The 20863-nt window shown below is 41.0% G+C and overlaps 1 protein-coding gene across 1 annotated transcript in view; it reads left to right on the top strand.

The window, feature by feature from the left end:
- Positions 1–20863, top strand: part of LEKR1 (leucine, glutamate and lysine rich 1) — a 337373-nt gene that overhangs the window by 278480 nt on the left and 38030 nt on the right. The window contains exons 17-19 of the mRNA XM_089910962.1: positions 5796–7003; positions 7450–7549; positions 10998–20079. The gene's annotated coding sequence lies outside the window, so the exon portion shown is untranslated. The remainder of the gene's footprint in view (positions 1–5795; positions 7004–7449; positions 7550–10997; positions 20080–20863) is intronic.

Below are 20863 nucleotides of genomic sequence, written 5' to 3'. Positions count from 1 at the left end.
AAATGTTGTTAACATACCCCCTAAAATTATCTTGTATAATGCCAGCAGTACTCATGCCACACTCTGGAGGCTACTCCACCAGACCTCAGTGTTTTTGATCTGGTGTTTGCATGTTCAGATTACAAATACTCATGACATAAGGCGGATGGCAAAAGCTAGTGGAAACTCTAGTAAAAGCACAGGAGAATATTTTGGGCAACAGTCTTTGTTGTCATATTATACGTGCTTTTCCACAGTCTTGCAATTTCAGTTCTCTCTTCAGGAACCATGGGGATACATTTTTTCTAAATTATGAACATATTTAAATTTGTAAAGAACATCACCCATAAGCTTTTCAAAAGTGACATACAGACCATCCATGCAAAACCTGGTTTCTCAATTTGTTGTTACACTCTTACTTTACAATGAGTAATTTGGTAAATAGGCACTCTGAGAATAGAATCATGATCTGCAGTCAGGCTGTATTATATTCCACACGTATGTCAGGGAGGTAATTCCATGGATAAACATAGAGACAATATTTACATTTATTTCAGCCTAGACCATCTGAAGCAGTCTAGGTTGTGTGCTTATATCTTTTGAAGAAAGACACTTAGAAAAGAGAATAGCATTAGAGTATGTAACCTGAGGGTTAAGAACACATTCAAACTTTCCTTGATTTTTGCACTGATTAACTCCTGGCATGAAAGAGTATCAGGAATGTTAAGAAACCAGTGAATATTATGGCAAAATAGGGCTCTCAAATGCATATAATGGATATTAAGTCTAATAGTTTTAATTTCCCTATAAGACATACATTTTCCATGACTTCAGTGGAAGAATTTATAGGTGTCAAAAGAAAAGAATAGCATAGAAAATATTCCTTAGGAAATTATAATACTATTTGTTTCTTTTCTTAAACTTAGATTGGTAGACAAAGATGGGGGAATTTTTCTATAGTTAACAGATTTCTCAAGCACTATTTTATAAAAGTTTATTGAATTAAATGACTATAGTTAGTCAGAACTACTTAAAAGTTATATTTTCTGGCAATAGAATTGACTGGAAGAGAAATTAATATTGAAAATTATGTTAGCTAAGATCTTTTAATGTTCTATTAGTCTAAAAGTTTTTGTAATATTACAGATTATAGCCAATTTCCTTTTGATTATGCAACAAGTTTTCTCAAGCTTTATCTTTTAAAGTTCTTATGATTATTATAATATTGCACTTATAGATCAACCTAGTACCCTAAAAGGGTTAATTCTCTGTAGCTGAAAATTCCGAACCATCATGTTGAGTCTTATTGAGCACGGGAAATCAATTTGGTGTGTGTCCAAAGTTCACAAATCCCACAGTAATTATGGATTTTTTTACTTTCATGTTTTAAGATAATAATTAGTGTATACTGTAACTTGCGCAGGGCACCTTTAATGATCCCAAACCATGATAAACAATAACGGAAGCATTCCTAAGGCAGTGTCTGTGGTATCTTAAGGAAGAAATTCTACTTTTTCTTTTGAAAATATTAACCCTGTGTAATAATAAATTGTAAGGCCAGTGTAATTGTGTTGCATCTTTAGAATCTGAAATATAAATTATATCATCTTTGTATATTCTGAATTAACAGATAAAAAATTTTAACAATAGTTGAATCTGAAACACACTTATCCTATGGCAATATTTACCATGATCCAGAAAATTGAAAGTTTTCTCTCTGCTCTAGCATTTATATAGTATAAGGCTTTATATCCATTAAGTGAGTAAAAAATGTACTAAAAACCCCTTACCCTCATAATATAGCCTTAATACTTAGGCTATATTATATATTCACTCATTTCTTCAACAGATATGGAGAACTGAAAAAGCACTGTGAAAGTTACAACAATAATTAAGATGTACTACAGATGCCCAAGAATTGTATAATAGAGGGCAGTGAGGAAGTGTATGCAGAGATTATAATATAGGGCAGCAGGTGTTGGGAAGAGAATCAAAAACAAGGTGTTATATGAGTTCAAGTTTTTGATGGAAGAATCAGGGAACACTTTAAGCAAGAATTGGAATTTACAATAGGTCTTGAAGAATGGAGGAGGGTTTTATAGAAGAAGGTATACCAGGTAGAGGACATGTATAAACAGAGTCATAGATATGTAGAAAATACTTGGTGAAGGGAAGTAGTGGGAACCTGAAAAAGGTAGGTTGACCCCAGAGCTTGGAGGTGTTGAATAAGAGCCCAAAGCAGGATTTTGACTTAGAAGTGGCATGCACTTTGTTGAAATTTGGGAACATAGCTCTGGCAGGGCTGTATTGGAATAATTATAGAGTGAAAAGGCTGGAGGTGGAACACCAATCGGTAGATTTGTAAAGTAGTCCAAACAAGAGTTAATGAAGTTCTGAATAAAGATGCTGATACTGGGAATAAACAGGAAGCAGCTGACTCAAATTCTATTCAGAGAAGGGAAAGAATTTGTTCCCTGTTAAATGCACTTTGAAACCATTACCAGCCATTGCCACTTAGCAGGGGTGCAGTGTATGAAATTGGTTCCAATTAAAGGATCACCCTTTATTTAAGAATATTACAGCTTCTCTGAAAATGTGAAATCATAGGAGCTACTTTTTCATTTGGGCAACAGATAACTAACCCACAGATTCAGTATTCATAAGAATTCTCCTTAAAGCAAACTACAAATCTGAATAGTGTTCTAAGAATTATGAGAGAAGAATGTGGAAATTGACATTAAAAATAGCTATCATCTTGGCTCAAAGAATGCAAAGCACAACTCAGTGGTGAGCTTTGGGAGTGATACAATGCAATAAACTTCTTTCCGATTTTTGCTTACCATTTATGAGGGAAAATACAGAAGATAGCAGCCAAAATAAAAATAAGGATTATCTTAAAGTCCTTAAATTTTATAGTTCTGAAGGGACCTGACACATCCTCTGGTCCAGACCTGTAATTTTACAGAAGGAGATAATAGGTCCCTTAAATGTTGAATAGTTTTCCATTCTTACAGTTGCTTAACAGCTGACTTGACAAGAGAGCCTGGGCCTCCAACTCTTGGCCACACATCTCATTTCTACACTGGAAGAACAGTATCAGTGCTCTAAATTTTTGCTACTCAAAGTGCTTCAGCAGGATCAGTGTCTCCTGGGAGCTTGTTAGAAATGCAGAATATCAGGCCTCACACCCAAACCTGCTGCATGAAATCAGATTTTAATGAGACCCTCAGGTGTTTCATATACATGTTAAAGTATGAGAATCACTGCTCACAGTGGTGCCATTGCCCCTGGCATATTCCACCTCTCAGAGCTGTGCGTTAGTGTTAGATGGAAATTGCCTCGCCATACTCGGTTCCCTTATGCCTAATCTGAGACCGCTGCTACCCACATCGTGTGGACCCATTCAACATCTCAGCTTCCAGTGCACTCAATTCTACTTCTTTGCCTATTGACTGTGAATCTGTAACTCTCCAGGAAAACTAGTGAATTAAAGGAAATCTATATTCAGCCAATATTCATAAATAGCTTATATCATCACCCAAATTTCTGAGCCTGAAAAGAACTAGAGATTTGTTATTTTAAAAAAAAAAATCCAGTAGAAATACTTTCATTTTGATCATTGGCAAGTCATTGAATAACCTTACATTTTAATCTCATAATGATATATATTTGGATATCTGATTCCCAAAAGAAAATTCGACAATACTGGTTTTCTTTTGAGGCTTGTGAAACAGAATACTTAGATAAGTTCTTAGAATTATGAAGGAAATATTAGAGTATCATTATTCCCCCTGAAAGTAGTTCTCAATCACTTAAATATAAAACAGTAACTTGCAGTATTACACCGAGATCAGTTTATTTTAAAGGTAGAACTGAATGAGAATTTGATTCAGATTCTCAATTTCAAAATCTGTATTTAACACAGTAAGGCACTATGCTCACTTGTCTGTGAGCATTAAGTCAGCTCATCTCATTATACCACAGGGTGGCCATATTCTCTAATCTTTTTGAATCCAGAAAATAGTGAAAGGGATTGAATTCATTTGCTATTAAAAAGTTTTGAATACTCTTTATTAACATACTTACTGCTGTTATTTAACTTGTATGGTTATTTGTTATTACTATTAATTCTCATAAATATAATTCAAACCCAAGAATTAGACAGACATATAATTTAGAATATTGAAGCACTTTTAAGTAGAGGCTTTCATATGACTTAACATTGGAAATATATTTGTTTTCTGAAAAATACGAACATCTGGCTTTGCATTGGGCACCATGGAAAGATACATCCACCTTTCTCCCAAGTGAGCTTGATGTGGTCTAACACATTAATCTAAAGAGACACCTTCTGCCTTCTGCCTTCTTAAAGTGAATGGGTTCTACAGTTGTAATTTCCTATCTGGAACCTTAAATTTCTAGGGAATAAAGGTTACTGTCAAGATTCAAGTGACTACTTCTTTCATTTAAAGCAGAATTTCTTAAAACCCAGGGCAGCCAGGTTTCCATTTTCTATTACTAGACTTTTTTTTTTTTTTTTAAGATGTTGGGGGTAGGAGTTTATTAATTAATTTATTTATTTTTGCTGTGTTGGGTCTTCGTTTCTGTGCGAGGGCTATCTCTAGTTGTGGCAAGCAGGGGCGACTCTTCATCGCGGTGCACGGGCCTCTCACTATCACGGCCTCTCTTGTTGCGGAGCACAGGCTCCAGACATGCAGGCTCAGTAGTTGTGGCTCACGGGCCTAGTTGCTCCGCGGCATGTAGGATCCTCCCAGACCAGGGCTCGAACCCGTGCCCCTGCATTAGCAGGCAGATTCTCAACCACTGCACCACCAGGGAAGCCCTATTACTAGACTCTTTAAATGGTTGACGTTTAAGCTGGGATCTCATGGGATCTCAAAGTTAGAATCTTTTTATTCTTCCAAGGGGCACATGGTACTCAGTACAGAACTGAGGTTAGTGAGAAGAGGTGAAGTTAGGGAGAAAAGAATCCACTACCTTATTTAATAGCAGTGATTAGGTAAGGACTTAATACACATGTTCCCTCCAGAATTGTTGGTCAATCTTTTTGCCAATGGACCCTGAAAAAAAATTTTTTAAAATATGTACCTCTTGCACATTTTTAGGTTGACATCTAAAACATTTCATCATAAATTTAAATAGTTGCAAAGGATCTTGTAATGATAACCAGTATATTATAAATATGGACATTTAAAACTAAAACTGTTACTTTAATATATTTTTATAATTGTAAACCTTTTATTGCTCTCCTATCATATTAAATTACTACAAAAGCATGTACATAACTTTACAAAGTTCTTCTGGATTGAGTTGTTACTACAGTTATTAATATACTACTATTAAAAATAACATAAATATATTATAAATTTTGACAAATAATTTAAGTATAAAAGTTAAGTTTTGCTGACAATGCATTTCTTGATACCATGAATCAATATCTAATGTTTCTCTTTACATTTAATGTAAAAGAAGGTAGATGCAGTCAAAAATAATTGATCTGTACATAGGATCTTATTTACTTTTTATTAGTAGGATGTAGAAAACATTAAACATTTTATGATGAAATAAGATGAGGATTTTACTGTATTATAATAAACATTTGAAACAGTATCTGGTAAAAAATTGTTTTAACTACTTCATAGAATAATAAGTGCCAAGTGGAAAGATGTCATAGGAAGTTTACCTAGTGTATCTCCAAAATTTTGATAGTCTAAGAAAACATTCTAATTACATTTAAAATAATTAGTGACACTAACCTATACTGCTTTGCTATTTAAAGTTTCTTTTCTTTTCAGATAAGGAAGTGTCCTGGGGACAAATATCAAGAAGACCTGAGATGCTTCCCTGGTGGTGCAGTGGTTAAGAATCTGCCTGCCAATGCAGGGGACATGGGTTCGAGCCCTGGCCCAGGAAGATCCCACATGCCGCGGAGCAACTAAGCCCGTGTGCCACAACTACTGAGCCCGCACTCTACAGCCCTCGAGCCACAACTACTGAGCCCACATGCCTAAAGCCCGTGCTCCGCAGCAAGAGAAGCCACCACAATGAGAAGCACACGCACTGCAACGAAGAGTAGCCCCCGCTTGCCTCAACTAGAGAAAGCCCACGCATAGCAACGAAGACCCAACACAGCCAAAAATAAATAAATTATTTATTTATCTTTTTTTTTTTTTAAAAAAAAAGAAGACCTGAAAAGAGCTGCTTATATTTAAATGCATTGCAGGAAGGGGAATTTTTAACAGTCAGCCTTTCTTACTAGTGTTATTTTCGCCTTGCTTTCATGAGACTGTCGTCCAAATGCATACTTTGACAAAGCCAAGGCATTGAAAAAAAGAGACCCATCAGTCCAAAATTGTCTAATTCCCATGGCTACAATCTACTTGTATGTGAACTCAGAAAATCCTAGCGTGGACTAAAATATCATTTCTAGCATGACACTTTATTTCAACAGGAATATTTATAAGTTAGGGAAATCCAGGAAGCTCTATGAACTTAAGATCATCAACCCCTTCAAATACCCCTGGGGTACACATACTCCATGTTAAAGGCCACTGTTCTAACTTAGCAAGTCAAGTCAACCAGAATCTTGTTTGCATTGAAGCATTAGACCTTCTGGGCATAACTTAGTAGGGTACCTCAGGTCAGAGGGTTGGACTCCCAGACCTCAGATCCAAGACAGAGGCTGGGCTCCCCTCCCTGGGCCTGCCTCCACCCAAGAGTTCCCAATGTCAAGGAGAGGACCTGAGAGCCACCTCCTGCCTCTTCTGGTCATAAGCCCAGATCACAGAAGAGGAAATTTCTGAGTGCAGCATCAGTGGGGTCCTTGTGGTTCTCTGCGACCATGTCCCCATGGAACTCTTAATATACTGTTAACCGGAGAGACCCCAGAACCGACCAAGCCCATCCACTTTATGCAGTGTAAGGCAGACCTGCAATCACCAAGAAGAAAACGTTCTCCTTCAATATCCAGCTGGCAGCAGTAGGAGAAGCAGTGAAGAGAAATGTGAGAAACAAAGATCAAGTTTGGGGTCAGGGAGGGCTTAAATTCTTTGTAACTACGCGGTTGAAACTCTGAGCCAATAACCGTTAATGTCGTCAAATTCTCTATATGTACATTACATTAACTTGGGGAAAAGAGATTATACTTGTTTTTACCATTTGTGCCCTGGACACAGTGTATTGGTAGGGAAAGATGGCCCTATTTGATGGAAAGAGATATTTTTCCATGTTTTGATTTTATTATTTATGATCAAATATAGTCATACAACCAATATGAGAATTTATTTTGCTTATGTATTAAAGGCCCTTGAAAATGTTTGTCAAAACATCTGTAATTTGATGTTTTAAACTGGTAATAATGCATTTCAATAGCATATATATATAGAATCTATATTGCTATTCCTACTTTAATTACTGATGTCCCAAATATTTCTAATACTAACTTAATAGGTGCACTCTTTAATTATCAATGGCCCCCAGATGCCCAGAGTCTCTGCAACCATCCAACCCCTCCAGGATTGGGACAGATGTTGGAAAGACACCAGAAAGGGTGAGCATCTGGCTGGGTCTGAGGGCATGTGACCTGACTGAGTATATGATCCTGACTGTATTTCAACCACAACATCTTTATGAACTGTCCATTTATTTATTTTTGTTGTTTACGCCTCTTCTGACCTTCCTTAGTGTAAAAGCAGCTAAACTTTTAATGAAGAAATTGTATATTCATACAGTATTGAAACTCAGTCATTAAAAGTTTAATGCAAACCTTACTCTAAATGTAATACCATGAGTTTCAGGACAGCTCTTCTTGTAAAGGTTCTGAACTTTCCTGAAAATATGATGAGAATGTTGTCTCAGCAGTTTTCCTTGGCTGCCTTTGGATTTGGTCCTAGTACTCCTGAGGGAATAATTTACCTCAGATCTTCTAACTTATCTAAATGTGTGTAAAAATGAGGCTATTATACTCCTTGAGTTAACGCAGGTTAGGATCAGGGTCTCGTTGCAGGTTAGATTGAGGGGTTTTCGTTCATTACCAAAAGGGCATGAATAAAAACCATGGAGTCCTCCTTGCCTGGTGAAAGAGGAGGTCTTCACAGGCATCAGGCTTATGCCCACACTTTGTGTCCCTGGTTTAAAAGCAGAAAGTAGATTTCCAGTGTAAAATGGCATGGCATCTAACAGGCCTTGATGCAACCCCTTCCAATATCCCATTAAAAGCCCTGTGATGGAAAAGAAAAGGTCACATACGCACAGCACACAGACAACCAAGTCACAGCAAGAGCCTGGCCCCCCATTGCTGTGCCACATGGGTGCTGCCCCTCAAGGCACCCAAGCTACTTTGCTGGGAACGTTCTGAGATGGCCATTCCTAAAAGAAAAGAGGAATCGTGTCTGAGTGGTGGTGAGGAGGGAAAGATGGGCAGTGATGCACTATACCCTAGGAAGTGGGATTCTCTCAAATAGCAGTGGATCAGCACAACAGAGGCTGAGCAGCCAGGTAGAGAAATACACCTGATGGTACTTGTAGGGGTAGTAGTAGCAGCAGTAACAACAGTTTAGTACTAGCAGTAGCAGTAGCAGTAGCAATAATAATAAAGAAAATGATAATAGCAGACATTTATTGTGTATCACGGGCAATGTACAACACTAAGGGCTTTAAAAGTATTTCATTTAATGCTCCGAGAAACCGTATGAGGTTAACATATTTATTAGCTTCCTTTTACAGATGATAAAACTGAGGCATAGAGAGGTTAAGCAGCTCACCCAAGTCACACAGCTAGGAAGTGACAAAGCCTGGACTGGCAAATAGGCACTGTAAGCTGAAAACTGGACCAGGGACCAAGTACATCACCTTCCCCCCCACTCCCAAGTTTTGTCTCTGAGAAGGGATGTTACCCTCATTCCAGAGCAAACTTGAGAGATGTCTCTGTAACCTATCTGTTGAAATAAAGATCTAGCTTCATTTGAGAGTGGGCAATCAAGAAGGAAGGCAGAAAAGAAGGAAGGAAGGAAGGAACAGCTTAGAAGCTATGAAAAAAGCATTACAGAACAAAGGAAAGAAAGTAGCATATAGGAAATAACAAAACAGACCTAAGGAAAGATCTACTGCACAATCTTATGAGGCCCCTCTAGGAAGTGATTTAGCATCCTGTAGAAGCAAAATATTATCGGCCTCACATTTCTTTTTTTAAAATATGTCATTTTCTATATTAAGTCTTTAGGTCCTGTGCTTCCTGATTTATTTCTAGAATATGGTGTCCTAGCTATAGCCTTAAAAAAGCAGTTTCTTTTAAACACAGACAAAGGAGAAAAAGAGTATTAAGACTGGTACAGAAGGAAAGAGAAATAACAAATTATACAGCTGTTCACAAGATAAAACTCTCCAGATAAAGACAAAGGTCAAAATTTATAAGAATAAAAACATGTTCTAAATTTAGTAATCATAAAAGTGCTCCTAAAAATTGTATATAAAAGTCCATTTTTGAGACATAGATCTTCAAAAGTTAAAGTTTCTTTTAACTTTAAATAAAGTTAATATAAAACAGAAGGCCTTGACGCAGCCCCTTCCAATATCCCATTAAAAGCCCTGTTATGGGAAACATTGTTCTCTGATAAGCTGAATGGTCTCTGATATGCTGAACTACTACTGTACTTGAGATGGTTGAAATTAAAGCCTTTCGTTCTCAAAAGTCATTTATGCTCTTTTTTCATTGTTAACAGTATGAAATTATAGAGTGAATGAACATTTTAGAGTGTGTATGGACTCCCATTGTTTTGTTTTGGAGCAAAGTACCTTAAGACTCTGTCTTTGCTCTTCTTCCTTTGATGTATTCCTACCATCTTATTATGTGCTTTCCACTCTCTCTCTCTCTTTTTTTCCTATTTGCCATCTTCTGAATAGATTTTCCTTTTTCGTTTCTTTTTCTTATTCCCACCATCACGCCCTACTTCTGTCCCTTTGGAAGTAATTCTCTCTACAACTATTTTTAGGAGTTACCCAGACTTTTTTTTTAATATTTTATTTTATTTTATTTTTTACTTTTTGGCTGCATCAGGTCTTCATTGTGGCATACAGGCTTCTCTCTACTTGCGGCGTGCGGGTTTTCTCTCTCTGGTTGTGGTGTGTGGGCTCCAGAGCTCTCAGGTTCTGCAGTTTGCAGCACGTGGGCTGTCTTGCTGAGGCATGCGAGCTCAGTAGCTGTGGTGCACAGGCTTAGTTCCCCCATGGCATGTGGGATCTTAGTTCCTCGACCAGGGATCGAACCTGTGTCCCCTGCATTGGAAGGCAGATTCTTTACCACTGGACCACCAGGGAAGTCCCAGGAGTTACCCAGACATTTTAACATGCTTACTTAATCTCTTGATGCTTCACCCAAACAATACAAGTACCTTAGAATATTATAACTACAACTTTCACAGTGTTCCAATTTATATTATATTTTGACCATATTTGAATTATATCTTGTTTGTTTAACCTCACAAATTAGACATGACTATTATTGTTATATGTAGTCAATGTTCGTCAATTTCTTTGCTCACCATTTGTTCTTGCATCTCAGACTTTCCTCCATTTGGCCTCATAATCTTTCTGCATAAAGCAGTTTTCCATTCTAAAAGTTTTACTCAATTTTTCTCCAATCTGCTAGATATTTTTTAAAAATTCTCTTATTCCTTGTTCACAAACTTTTCATTTCTTTAAACATACCAAACATGCTTATTTTATATTGTGTCTGATCATCTTTACAGATCAGATTTTTCTGCCTGTTTCTGCTGGTTCTCACTCATGGTGCTTTATTTTCTTGTGTGGGGTGGGGGGAAGGGCAGAATATGCCTATGTGTGTTTTTATGTGAGCTTAAGTTCCTTGGAACTTTATCTATAGGAATTCTTTGAGACCTGGGTAGAGACTGCATTCTTCCATAAAAGATTTGCATTTGCTCTTGATTATACAAACATTCTTGGTGCACTTATATTAAAATTCTCTTCTTTCAATTTTTCAGATGCAGATAAAATAAATTCATACAAAAAGCCACATGAGGGCCAGGCGGCAGGTACAGATTCTCAGGTGAGAATTCATCCCACTCTCCTCCAGCATAAAGATCAAATCAAGATGCATGGCTGTCTCCTGCATAGCAGGTTATTTTTTACTCATCCTTTGAACTGAAGGTAAAGCCCTTTGAGATTCCAGCTTTATCTGAAAGTCTCCTATAAAACTTCCAATTTTGCATGGGCCCAAGGCTTCATCTCCTCCCCTCCACTATCAAACATTTTCCAAAAAGTTCAAGGTTTCCAGGTTTTGGCAGAAATACTGAGAGAGCTGGCTTTGGCTCTCCTCTCCCAAAGTCGCTACTTCTGTCTTGTTTTTGATTTCTGCAGATTCCATACTTCTGTGCCATCTGTTGATGCCTTTAAAAAGTGTTTTCTTTGTTATTTTGTCTAGCATTCTGGTTGTTTTCACTGGGTGAATCTTTTAGCATATCTAGTTCAGCAAACTAAAGGCAGTAAATATTCTGTGGAGATGGGGGGACATCCCCTCCCCGCAGTATATGTGCTGAATTGAAGACCTCTATAAAGCACTGTGTCAGAATACAGAGGTCTGGGAACCAAAGGATAGAAACAAAAGTGGCCTCATTTACCATTATTCCAATGACCACCTTTCTCTTTTTTTGTAATATAAGAAGTTAAAGCTAGAAATTTCCTCCAGTCATCTGCTTCTGGGAGAAGCAAATCCATATAGTGTTTAATGTAGAATATATTTTTCTGTTTGGAAAATACCCAGGATATATTTTATTTATTTTGATTTTTTGGTTATTTTTAGTCCATAGCAAATTAGAACAAACATTGCTCTCTAAAATTAATCCTGAAAAGAAATGCTGATTTTTAAGTAAAATTATCCATACTTTTTAACTTTATATTATTTCTCTTCATTCATTCATTCAACAAAGATTTATTAAGCTCTTTGTGCTAATCATTATGCTGAGGTGACAAATTAAGAAACATCTGTACCAGATAGTTAATTTCTTGCATTAAATACTGTAAAAAGAGAGGAAGATGAAAACCTGCTTTTCTGCAGATAACAAGTCAGTGTTTGACCACAAAGCATTGGTTACCTGATTTCAAATCGCTTCTAAACAATTCTCCAACACATTTTGAATGAACCCCAGGAGCTCCAATGACTGTGTCATTAATAAACTGTTGAACTCATAATTATTTACAAAGAAATGGATCAAAAAAGAAATTTCTTTAAGAGGTGAAGAACATAAGTTACATATTGCCTGTTGAATGAATTCTCCACTAATTCATTCAGTATAGATTCATGGCTTCAGGAAAAGAAGAATATAAAAAATACGTTTAATCAAAAAAGCCTAGATTAAGACAAAAATTAGTAACAGCATCCCTCACTTTGGAGGCATTTCCAAACTCTGTTTCACTTACTATCACCATTTGCCAAGGGCATGCACCATCTCATTTGCTTTTCCCCCACGGTGCACAATGGCAAAGGCCTGGACATGCTACCTATTCACTGGGCTGGGTGAGAGTATTAGCAGAGCTCTCCTGCTTACCCCAAACAATCTGTGACTGTGCAGCCTGTATTTCTCATTCAAAGTAAATTCCAAGTTAGTCTGTACAGAAACACCTTTTGAAGTCATGAAAAGCATGGCAGAGTTGAAAGAAGTGATGATCTAAGTGGTCTTTGTTTGGCATTGGGATCAAACACTACATTTGTTATCCAAAAAACGAGAGTATTTTGAGCTTTATCTCTTTATACAGCATTTAGGCAAGAAATGGGCTGTGTAAAGATATTTTATTATACTCTGCTCCTTCCTGAGCTGGATAGTTTTTATGTCATGACATCAGTTTTCCTTACTTACAATTATCCCTTAATCTCTTACGTCAATAACATATTCACACATATTGAGTCTCCTTCTGTAATTAGCATTGACTGAATTCCATACCTAACGCCTAAGTAACTACCTGGGGTATGGTTTAAGAAGACAACTCTGAACTGCCTGCATCTGCTGCTACGTCATGCCTGGGAGAAACAGACTCTCCCTTATTGATCTACGAATAATTTAAAAAGAATGAAAATCAGAGTTTATCAAGTTCATGTTACTATCTTTATGTATTGGCATTTGGAAAAGTCTCTAGTCATGGTTTTTCATTATCACTATGGCTTTTAAAGCCTCCAATATAGTCATTTTGGCAAATGAATTAACATCAGCAACGGCATGAGAACAATGGCCTCACTTTGTGGTGTGATGTGGGGAAAATATTTTTTAATTTTCTAACAGGTGCTGGGCAACGAGTCTGACTCATAGAGATAGTAATTATACCTCTTTTCTAAAGTGAAGCAGCAGAGAGAGAACATACTAAAATTAATGAAGAAAGCAAGACTTAGGTTCATTTTTTTAGGTTCATTTTTTCTATCTGGAGAATTCATGATCCTGAGAGGTTTTTAAAATGAATCATTGCTTTGTGAAGTATAGCTCAGGAGCAGATATTTGTCTTTGTGTCAAAAACAAGGACTCTTAACAAATTGAATCTCTTCCTACCTTTAGATAATTCAAGAAAGATGAAATCTTGAGGGCTTTATAGTACTGAGCAAGGATACAGCCTTCTTACAGACTGGAACAAAATTCTTACCAGTTTTAACTGGCAGATAAAAATGTATTTCAGAACTGATTTTCACATAAAGAACATTATAATATTAGAACACTCCATGCAGCCAGGGTGGTTGGTAATTGTAAACATACTACATTATGTGAAAATGAAAGCTGATTGATTCTTGTGGAACATGCCTTAGTGATAGCGTGAATCAGAACAAGAAACGTTTTCTCATTCCTTAAGAGGTGAGAGTAAGGTGGGAAGAGGGGTGGGGAGAGGGTTGGTTTGACAGTGAGGTAGTATGACAAAGACCAGCTGAAAACAAGGGCAAAAATTGCAAGGTAGGTGCGCTTTAATTTGAATTGCAAAGGGCAAGTGTATGACCTTGAATATTTGCTCCATGCCTTATTCAGCACCTGTGGCTCACAGATATGGATGTAAAATAGTTCCAAGTCCAATTCAACTCAGTAGAAGATTGTGTTCTCTCTCTCTCTCTCTCTCATGTTTGGAATGTGATACAAAACAAAAGACATTGCTAGGAATTAATTTGCGAAGAAAAGTTCTAAAGACTAGCTGCCAGTCACCCTAGCTCCTGGCATTCCTGCATGTCCTTAAATCATCCTCTGACTGCTGATGACAGCTTCCCTCCCAAGCCCCTTTTTAGATGCTGTTTATTCAGCTATTGTAAACTGACCAGGTTGCAACAGAAGAGCACCCACTTGTACACAGTGGCATGTCGTGCGTCACTTTGCAGTCAGCACTGCCTTATACTGAAGATTTGTCTGTGGTTTCCTTGGGCACCAAACAGAAAACAAGCAAACAAACAAAAGCTACCTGAGATCAGATCTTGCCATTGGCTGTGGAGAAGGACAAGTTATCACAGATGTCTATCCCCTAAGCAGGTCATCATGTAAAGGGATATGGGAGCAAGAACAGCATAAGCCTGAACTTACAGCCAGAAAAGTACTTGTGGGTAGAATGTAGATCACTGAGCTCATTCATCCTTTTCACTGACATCTACAACTACAGGGAGTGTAAACTACAGGGAGTGTAAATTACAGGGAATGTAAGAATCCACTGTGTTATGGACTGAATTGTGTTCTCCCCAACCCTAAATTCATATGTTGAAGCGCCAATTTCAATTATAACAGGATTTGGAGACAGGACCTCTAAAGAGGTAAAGATAAATGGGGACATAAGGGTGGGACCCTAATTCAATAGGACTGTATCCTTATAAGAAGAGGAGGAGGGCTTCCCTGGTGGCACAGTGGTTGAGAGTCCGCCTGCCGATGCAGGGGACACGGGTTCGTGCCCCGGTCCAGGAAGATCCCACATGCCATGGAGTGGCTGGGCCCGTGAGCCATGGCCGCTGAGCCTGCGCGTCTGGAGCCTGTGCTCCGCGATGGGAGAGGCCACGACAGTGAGAGGCCCGCGTACCGCAAGAAAAAAAAAAAAAAGAAGAGGAGGAGACACCAGGAATGTGCATGCATGGAGGAAAGACCATGTGAGGACACAGTGAGAAGACTTGCCGTCTGCAAGCCAAGGAGAGGGGCCTCAGAAGAAGCCAAACCTGCCAATGCCTTGTTCTTGGACTTTCAGCCTCTAGAACTGTGAGAAAATAAGTTTCTGTGGTTTAAGTCACCCCGCTGTTATGGCAGCCTGAGTAAACTAAGAATCGGGATGGTTTACAGGCCTAGTGCCATCCCAGTGCATCCCGTTGCTGCACTGAGTTGCAGCCCAGAAGCATGGAGATAGCCAGAACTCCATGAAAGCCTGAGGCACACACCAAATTTGGCTTCTCTGTCAATTCTTGTCTCTCTTGTGCATTATACTAATAGAAAAAGGAATAGAAGGACCATCAATTAAATTCCATGTGCTGGACACTGCCCTGAGGATGCAAAAGTGACTCACACAGTTGCTTCCCTTAAGGAACTCATCATCTGGAGAAAGCCAAAGGCAAGATGAGTCAGTACTTCGATATAGGTATAGAGAAGGGCTTTGGAAAACAGGAATGACTAATTTTAATTTAGGACATGGAATTATGGGAAGGACAGGAAGGATCAGGAAAGGCTTCACAAAGAGGGAGTTTAAGGAGAAATGTTTTTGTATCCACTGCTCTCTAACCACTTCAAACTTAGTGGCATAAAACAATCACCATTTTATCATGCTCAGGAAGTCTGTGGGTCAGGAGTTTGGATGAGACACAATTTGGACAGCCTGTCTCTGCTCCATAGTGTCTGGACCCCAGTTGGCTAGCAGTGACTCAAACAACAGGGGGCTGGAAGCATCCACTTCCAAGGTAGCTCTTCACTCATGTGCCTGGCACCTAGAATGAAGGACAGGTTCAGCTGGAATGCCGACCAGAGCACCCTAGATGCCCTCTCCAAAATGGCAGCCTTGGGGTGGTTGAGCTCTTACACTGCACTTCAGGGCATCAGTATCAAGTACCCTCAGCGAATGTGGCAGAAACTGCATGGCTTTTTATGACAGCCTCAGAAGTCACAGAACATCATTGCCACTATGCCCATTGGTTGAAGCAGCCCCACTTAAAGGGAGGAGACACAGACCCCACCTCTCTTAAGAAGGAGCAATCAAATATTTGCTACCATGTTTTAAAACTGCCATATGGACCCTAAAGCATGAATAGGATTTCAATGAACCTCATGCACTGAAGCTTTATTGCCTAAAATGTTTTTTTTCTGATTTTACATGAATGCACATTCATTACTTAAAAGAAATGAAAATTATGGAAAAATAAAAAGAAACTTCCTCATTACTTCACCAGGCAAGCTATATGACTGGACCTGAGCTAGGAATTAGAGCTTTAACTTTAAGTAAGACATAGTTCTTACCTCAGAGGGTTCCCTACTAAACCATAAAGAGATAACCACTGCTAATATGTTGGTGCAGTCCTTCCCAATTTGAATAAAATGGATTGAGATGATTCCGTACTTACAGGTTTGTGTCCTGGTTTTTTTACACCTGGTACACAGATAGTGTGAGTTTCCTCATAGCATTAAATATTCCACAAAACTGTGATTTTGAATGGGTGTATCACAAATCATCATATGAACAGACCATTGTTTATTTCCCTGCTGCTAGACATTTAAGTTGTCTTCAAGTTTTGGCTACTACAAAATAATAATGTAATAAATACGCTTAGTCATCTTTCTGCTTCTCTGAAAATTTTCTTAGGATAAAGTCCTCAATTAGTTGAATTACTAGTTCAGAAAGAAAGAATGTTTTAAAAGCTCTTGATTATGGTTTTGCAATTTTGGTTTGCAAAAATATTGTCCCAGTTTGCATTTCCCTAGTGTGTGTTTGAGGAGCATCAAGGAGCAGAACACGTGGGAAGCAAGTCTGTTCCCCAGGTACAGGGTGGAAAGATTTGGCCCAGTCTGAACTGAGTAAAAGAATACTGCAAGAAACCAAAAGGCAGGTTAGAAACCATAGTCAGCTAATAACCAGCATGGGCTTGGCAACTAAAGAGATGGATGCTGGGAGATGATTACTATGGAGTCTGGGTAAATGAAAAGACTTCCCTGGCTTCAACTTTGGGGCAACATTCTGAAACCAAGTGTGACTTAAGGGATGCTCAGAAACCCAGGTTCATTGTGCGTGTGAATTAGGGCTCCTTGGGTGGTAAGCAACAGAAACCAACCCTGGCTAATCTACACCAAAAGGGAATTTACTGGAAACACGGCTAATTTCTCAATGGCTAGGAAACCAGGCTCAGAAACCAAGACAAAATGGACAGGAACTGAGGAACTTCATGGGCAGGAAGCAGCACAGAATCAACGGTCTAAGACACAAGAACCCCTCACCAGTGTCACCTGGGCACAGTGCTGTGGATAAGGAATGACCTCCAATTGGATTCTGTCTTTTGATGACTTTGCTCCAATTTCGGATTCCAGGGAAGGCAGATCTGACTAACCTCAAAAAATCTGAGTGCCTGACCTTGGGCCAGGGGCAGGCACGCACCTCGACTAACAGCTGCTGGTATGTGGAAGAAGTAATTCCCAGAGGTGACTCAGGGCACAGCCAGCCCAAACCAAAAATTATCTACCATACCACTTTACCTGGCAGGGGAAGTACACTAATACTTAACCAGCGTTAATCTCTGAGCCCAGAGTCACTTACCAGACTGAGCCCCTGCCTCCCCACCCTGCCACGCTCCCACCAAAGTAGGGTTCTGTGGAAATGAAAGAGACTCAGGGACCGTCAGGTTTTGATGAGACATGGATGAGAAATACTAAATTTGAGCCACAATGTATGAGGCACTGTGCTGGAAGTCAGCATGAACAAGCAATTACAATAAATCCTGCTTTAACTTGAACAGAGTTTTTAGCCTCTTCCCCTCCCCGCTCCTTTCTCATCTGGAACACTGGGCTTTGACTGATTAAAAGCAACCAGGGAGGGCTTCCCTGGTGGCGCAGTGGTTGAGAGTCCGCCTGCCGATGCAGGGGACACGGGTTCGTGCCCCGGTCCGGGAAGATGCCCACATGCCGCAGAGCGGCTGGGCCCGTGAGCCATGGCCGCTGAGCCTGCGCGTCCGGAGCCTGTGCGCTGCAACGGGAGAGGCCACAACAGTGAGAGGCCTGCGTACCGCAACAACAACAAAGAAAGCAACCAGGGAGCAAGTGGACTGGAAGGAATCTTGACAGCGGGCCAAAGCCAGGACCCACATGCTGCCTTCTGCTTGGCTGGAGTCCCCTCCTCCGCCTGGTGAGCCGAAGCGGAACAGAGGAGCCAGAAGATATTGTCACCTGGCTTTGTTGGGGGGATACTGGACACGGGTCAGGACATGGGCTAACTTTAGGAAGCTGGCTCTCCCCAAGAGCTCTCCCCGTTAGGGCAGTATCTCCCAGCCTTGTCTTTCCCTGCCAGCTGATGGGAGTTACTCCTCATTCTGGGGTATGAACAGGGTCATCAGCCCTGAAGGTGCATCTTGTACTTGGGAACCGGAAGAAGAGACCAGATTGCCCTGTCAGATACCCCATCATTCAGCCAGGCAGTGACAGAACGAAAAGAGGGCGCGTAAATCTCAGGCACAGAAGCAAGGTGACAAAGATTCATTGCACTTGGGAGACACAGAAAGTCACAGGGTCAGGGAGGTGCTCCTAGGATGGGAGAGTGTCACAAAGGGGAAGGAGGGCCCGTTGGGACAGGAGGGTGGTCAGCAAATGGCAGCTCTGCCCTTTCTGGGAAGAGGGCAGCAGCCCTGGTCTCAGGTTCCCATCGTTTCTCTTACTGGGAGAATCATCATGGGATGCTGCTGAGTAAGACATTCCCTCTGGTGATCAGGACTATAGTTAATTAATTGCTCCCTTGGGAAGTGGGTGTTGGGGCACAAGGTGGGGAGAAGGGTCCTGCATTGGCTGCCAGAGTCAACGTCTGCCTTCAAGGGCACGTTCTAGAAAAAACTACAGGATCTTCACATCTGCAGGGCTGCGGCAAGATCCCAACACCTCCCTAGAAAGACCTTCCAGCACCATGGAGGGGACTGGGGATGTGGCCGTTGTTCCAGGCCCCTTGCTGAGCAGGGGAGGGTGGCCTTGTCATCAGGAGCCAGGGTCAGAGCAGGACGGAGAGGGCAGGAGGGGCTACGGTGGCCCCAGCACACGCAGAAGTGAGAGACTGCCCGGCCGTACAATGTGTAAAGACACTAACAACGTTCTGATTTTTCCCGTGATGAACACTTCAATATTTTTTTCTGAAATATGAAATTATTTCCAATTCTTTCCTCCCACTTTCCAGGGCTTTGTCTGCTTAGTGTGCTTTGGGGTAACTAAGTGCTGGGTGTGGCCCCATGAGGCCCGACCAGAGGGACTTTGCTAACTGTGTGGAGGCAGCCTGCATGCATCACAGCAAGAATTGAGTCTAGACGTGCAGCGCTCCCTGCCTGGAATCTGTGAGTCACCCGGCTGCTTTCCCGAGGAAGAGAATGTCTGTCCCGGCCAGCTCTGCCCTCCCCAGGGCTGCTCCAGGGGAGCCCGTCAGCCCCATCTGGGGGCAAGGCTGAGGGACTGAGAGCAGGGAAGAGTCTGCAGGGCTATCCAGGGTGGACTGTCACCCCGGAACTGACTTGTGCCCATAGCCTCCTTCTCCTCTGGGCCCCTCAGTCCTGGTCAGAGGGTCCCCGCATCCCGGGTGCGGCCACCTTGCCCTCACCCAGATCCCACGTCCCCTTCAGTACCTATTTTGCAGACTCGTCCTTAGAAGTGCAAAATCTTCCTTCAGCACCTGTGCTTCAGGGCAGAAACTGTATTTCATGTCATTCTTGCCCTTGTTCCCATGTTTGCTCCTGATGCAACAGGGCCTTGCTAAGTCCAACTGCATCTCAGCAGAGTTTCTCTTTCAGTGTCAGAGAGGAGCGTGTGGTATCGACAACCTGTTTGTTGCCTCCAATCTTTGATTTTCTCATCAGAGGCCCCCAGCTGGCTCCCCACATCTGAAGGCAGCCAACAGAAATCAAAGGTGAGAGCAGTCAGGTGGTTATCACTGCTGCAGGCAGACGTCCTCTCAGCAGCTGTGCTAACATGCGCTGCCCCAAACCTCAGGCCTTTCCTCAGCCGTCCCGCCTCTGCAGCTCTGCAGGCCTCACTCCCCCTCTCCCCACCCCCCAACTCTCCCCACCCCCAGGCCCCGGGAGGTACATGATGTGATGAGGGGGGCTTGCGTGAAAGGGCAGCGAGTCAACACCTTATATAACAGCTCCAGTTTCTACATCAGCATGAGATACATGGAATCAAAGTCCCTGTGCAACCATTAATGTGTAATGCCTCAGTCACTGCTTCACAAACCAATCTTTAACACCTCAGCGAGGAAAAAAACAATCCCGCAGTTCTCCCGGGCCCTGGACCTTGAGTCCATCACGGCCACTGGGGCCTCACTCAGACTCAGTTCCCTGACATGAAAGAGTGTCACAGCGTAAAAGAAAAGCAAGGGTGGGGGTTTGTGCCAACACCGAACACTTTGCCATGTTCGAGCCAACGCACTTCATCACAGTTCCACCTGCCTGTGGGCTGCCGCCTGGCTGCTGGATGGCCCCAGCATCTGGAGGCCAAAGGGATGACCCGTGGGGTTACCTCCCTGCACACCGAAAATATTCCAACCATCTCCACCCACAGCTCTGTGGCTTGTGCCAAAATAGGTGAACACCTTCCCTGAGTTTGTATGTGTTGATTTATTAAGAGTGATGTCTCCCCACATCCTGCTAAGAAAAAACGTCTTTCATTTCAGCTTTTGTTGTTGTTATTTT

Source organism: Delphinapterus leucas, chromosome 4 (assembly GCF_059928025.1).
Source record: "Delphinapterus leucas isolate spDelLeu-1000000601 "Yukka" chromosome 4, BTC_Dleu_Yukka2, whole genome shotgun sequence".
Taxonomy (NCBI): domain Eukaryota; kingdom Metazoa; phylum Chordata; class Mammalia; order Artiodactyla; family Monodontidae; genus Delphinapterus; species Delphinapterus leucas.
The sequence above is the reverse complement of the archived record's forward strand: the minus strand, read 5'-3'. Positions and strand labels throughout refer to the sequence as shown.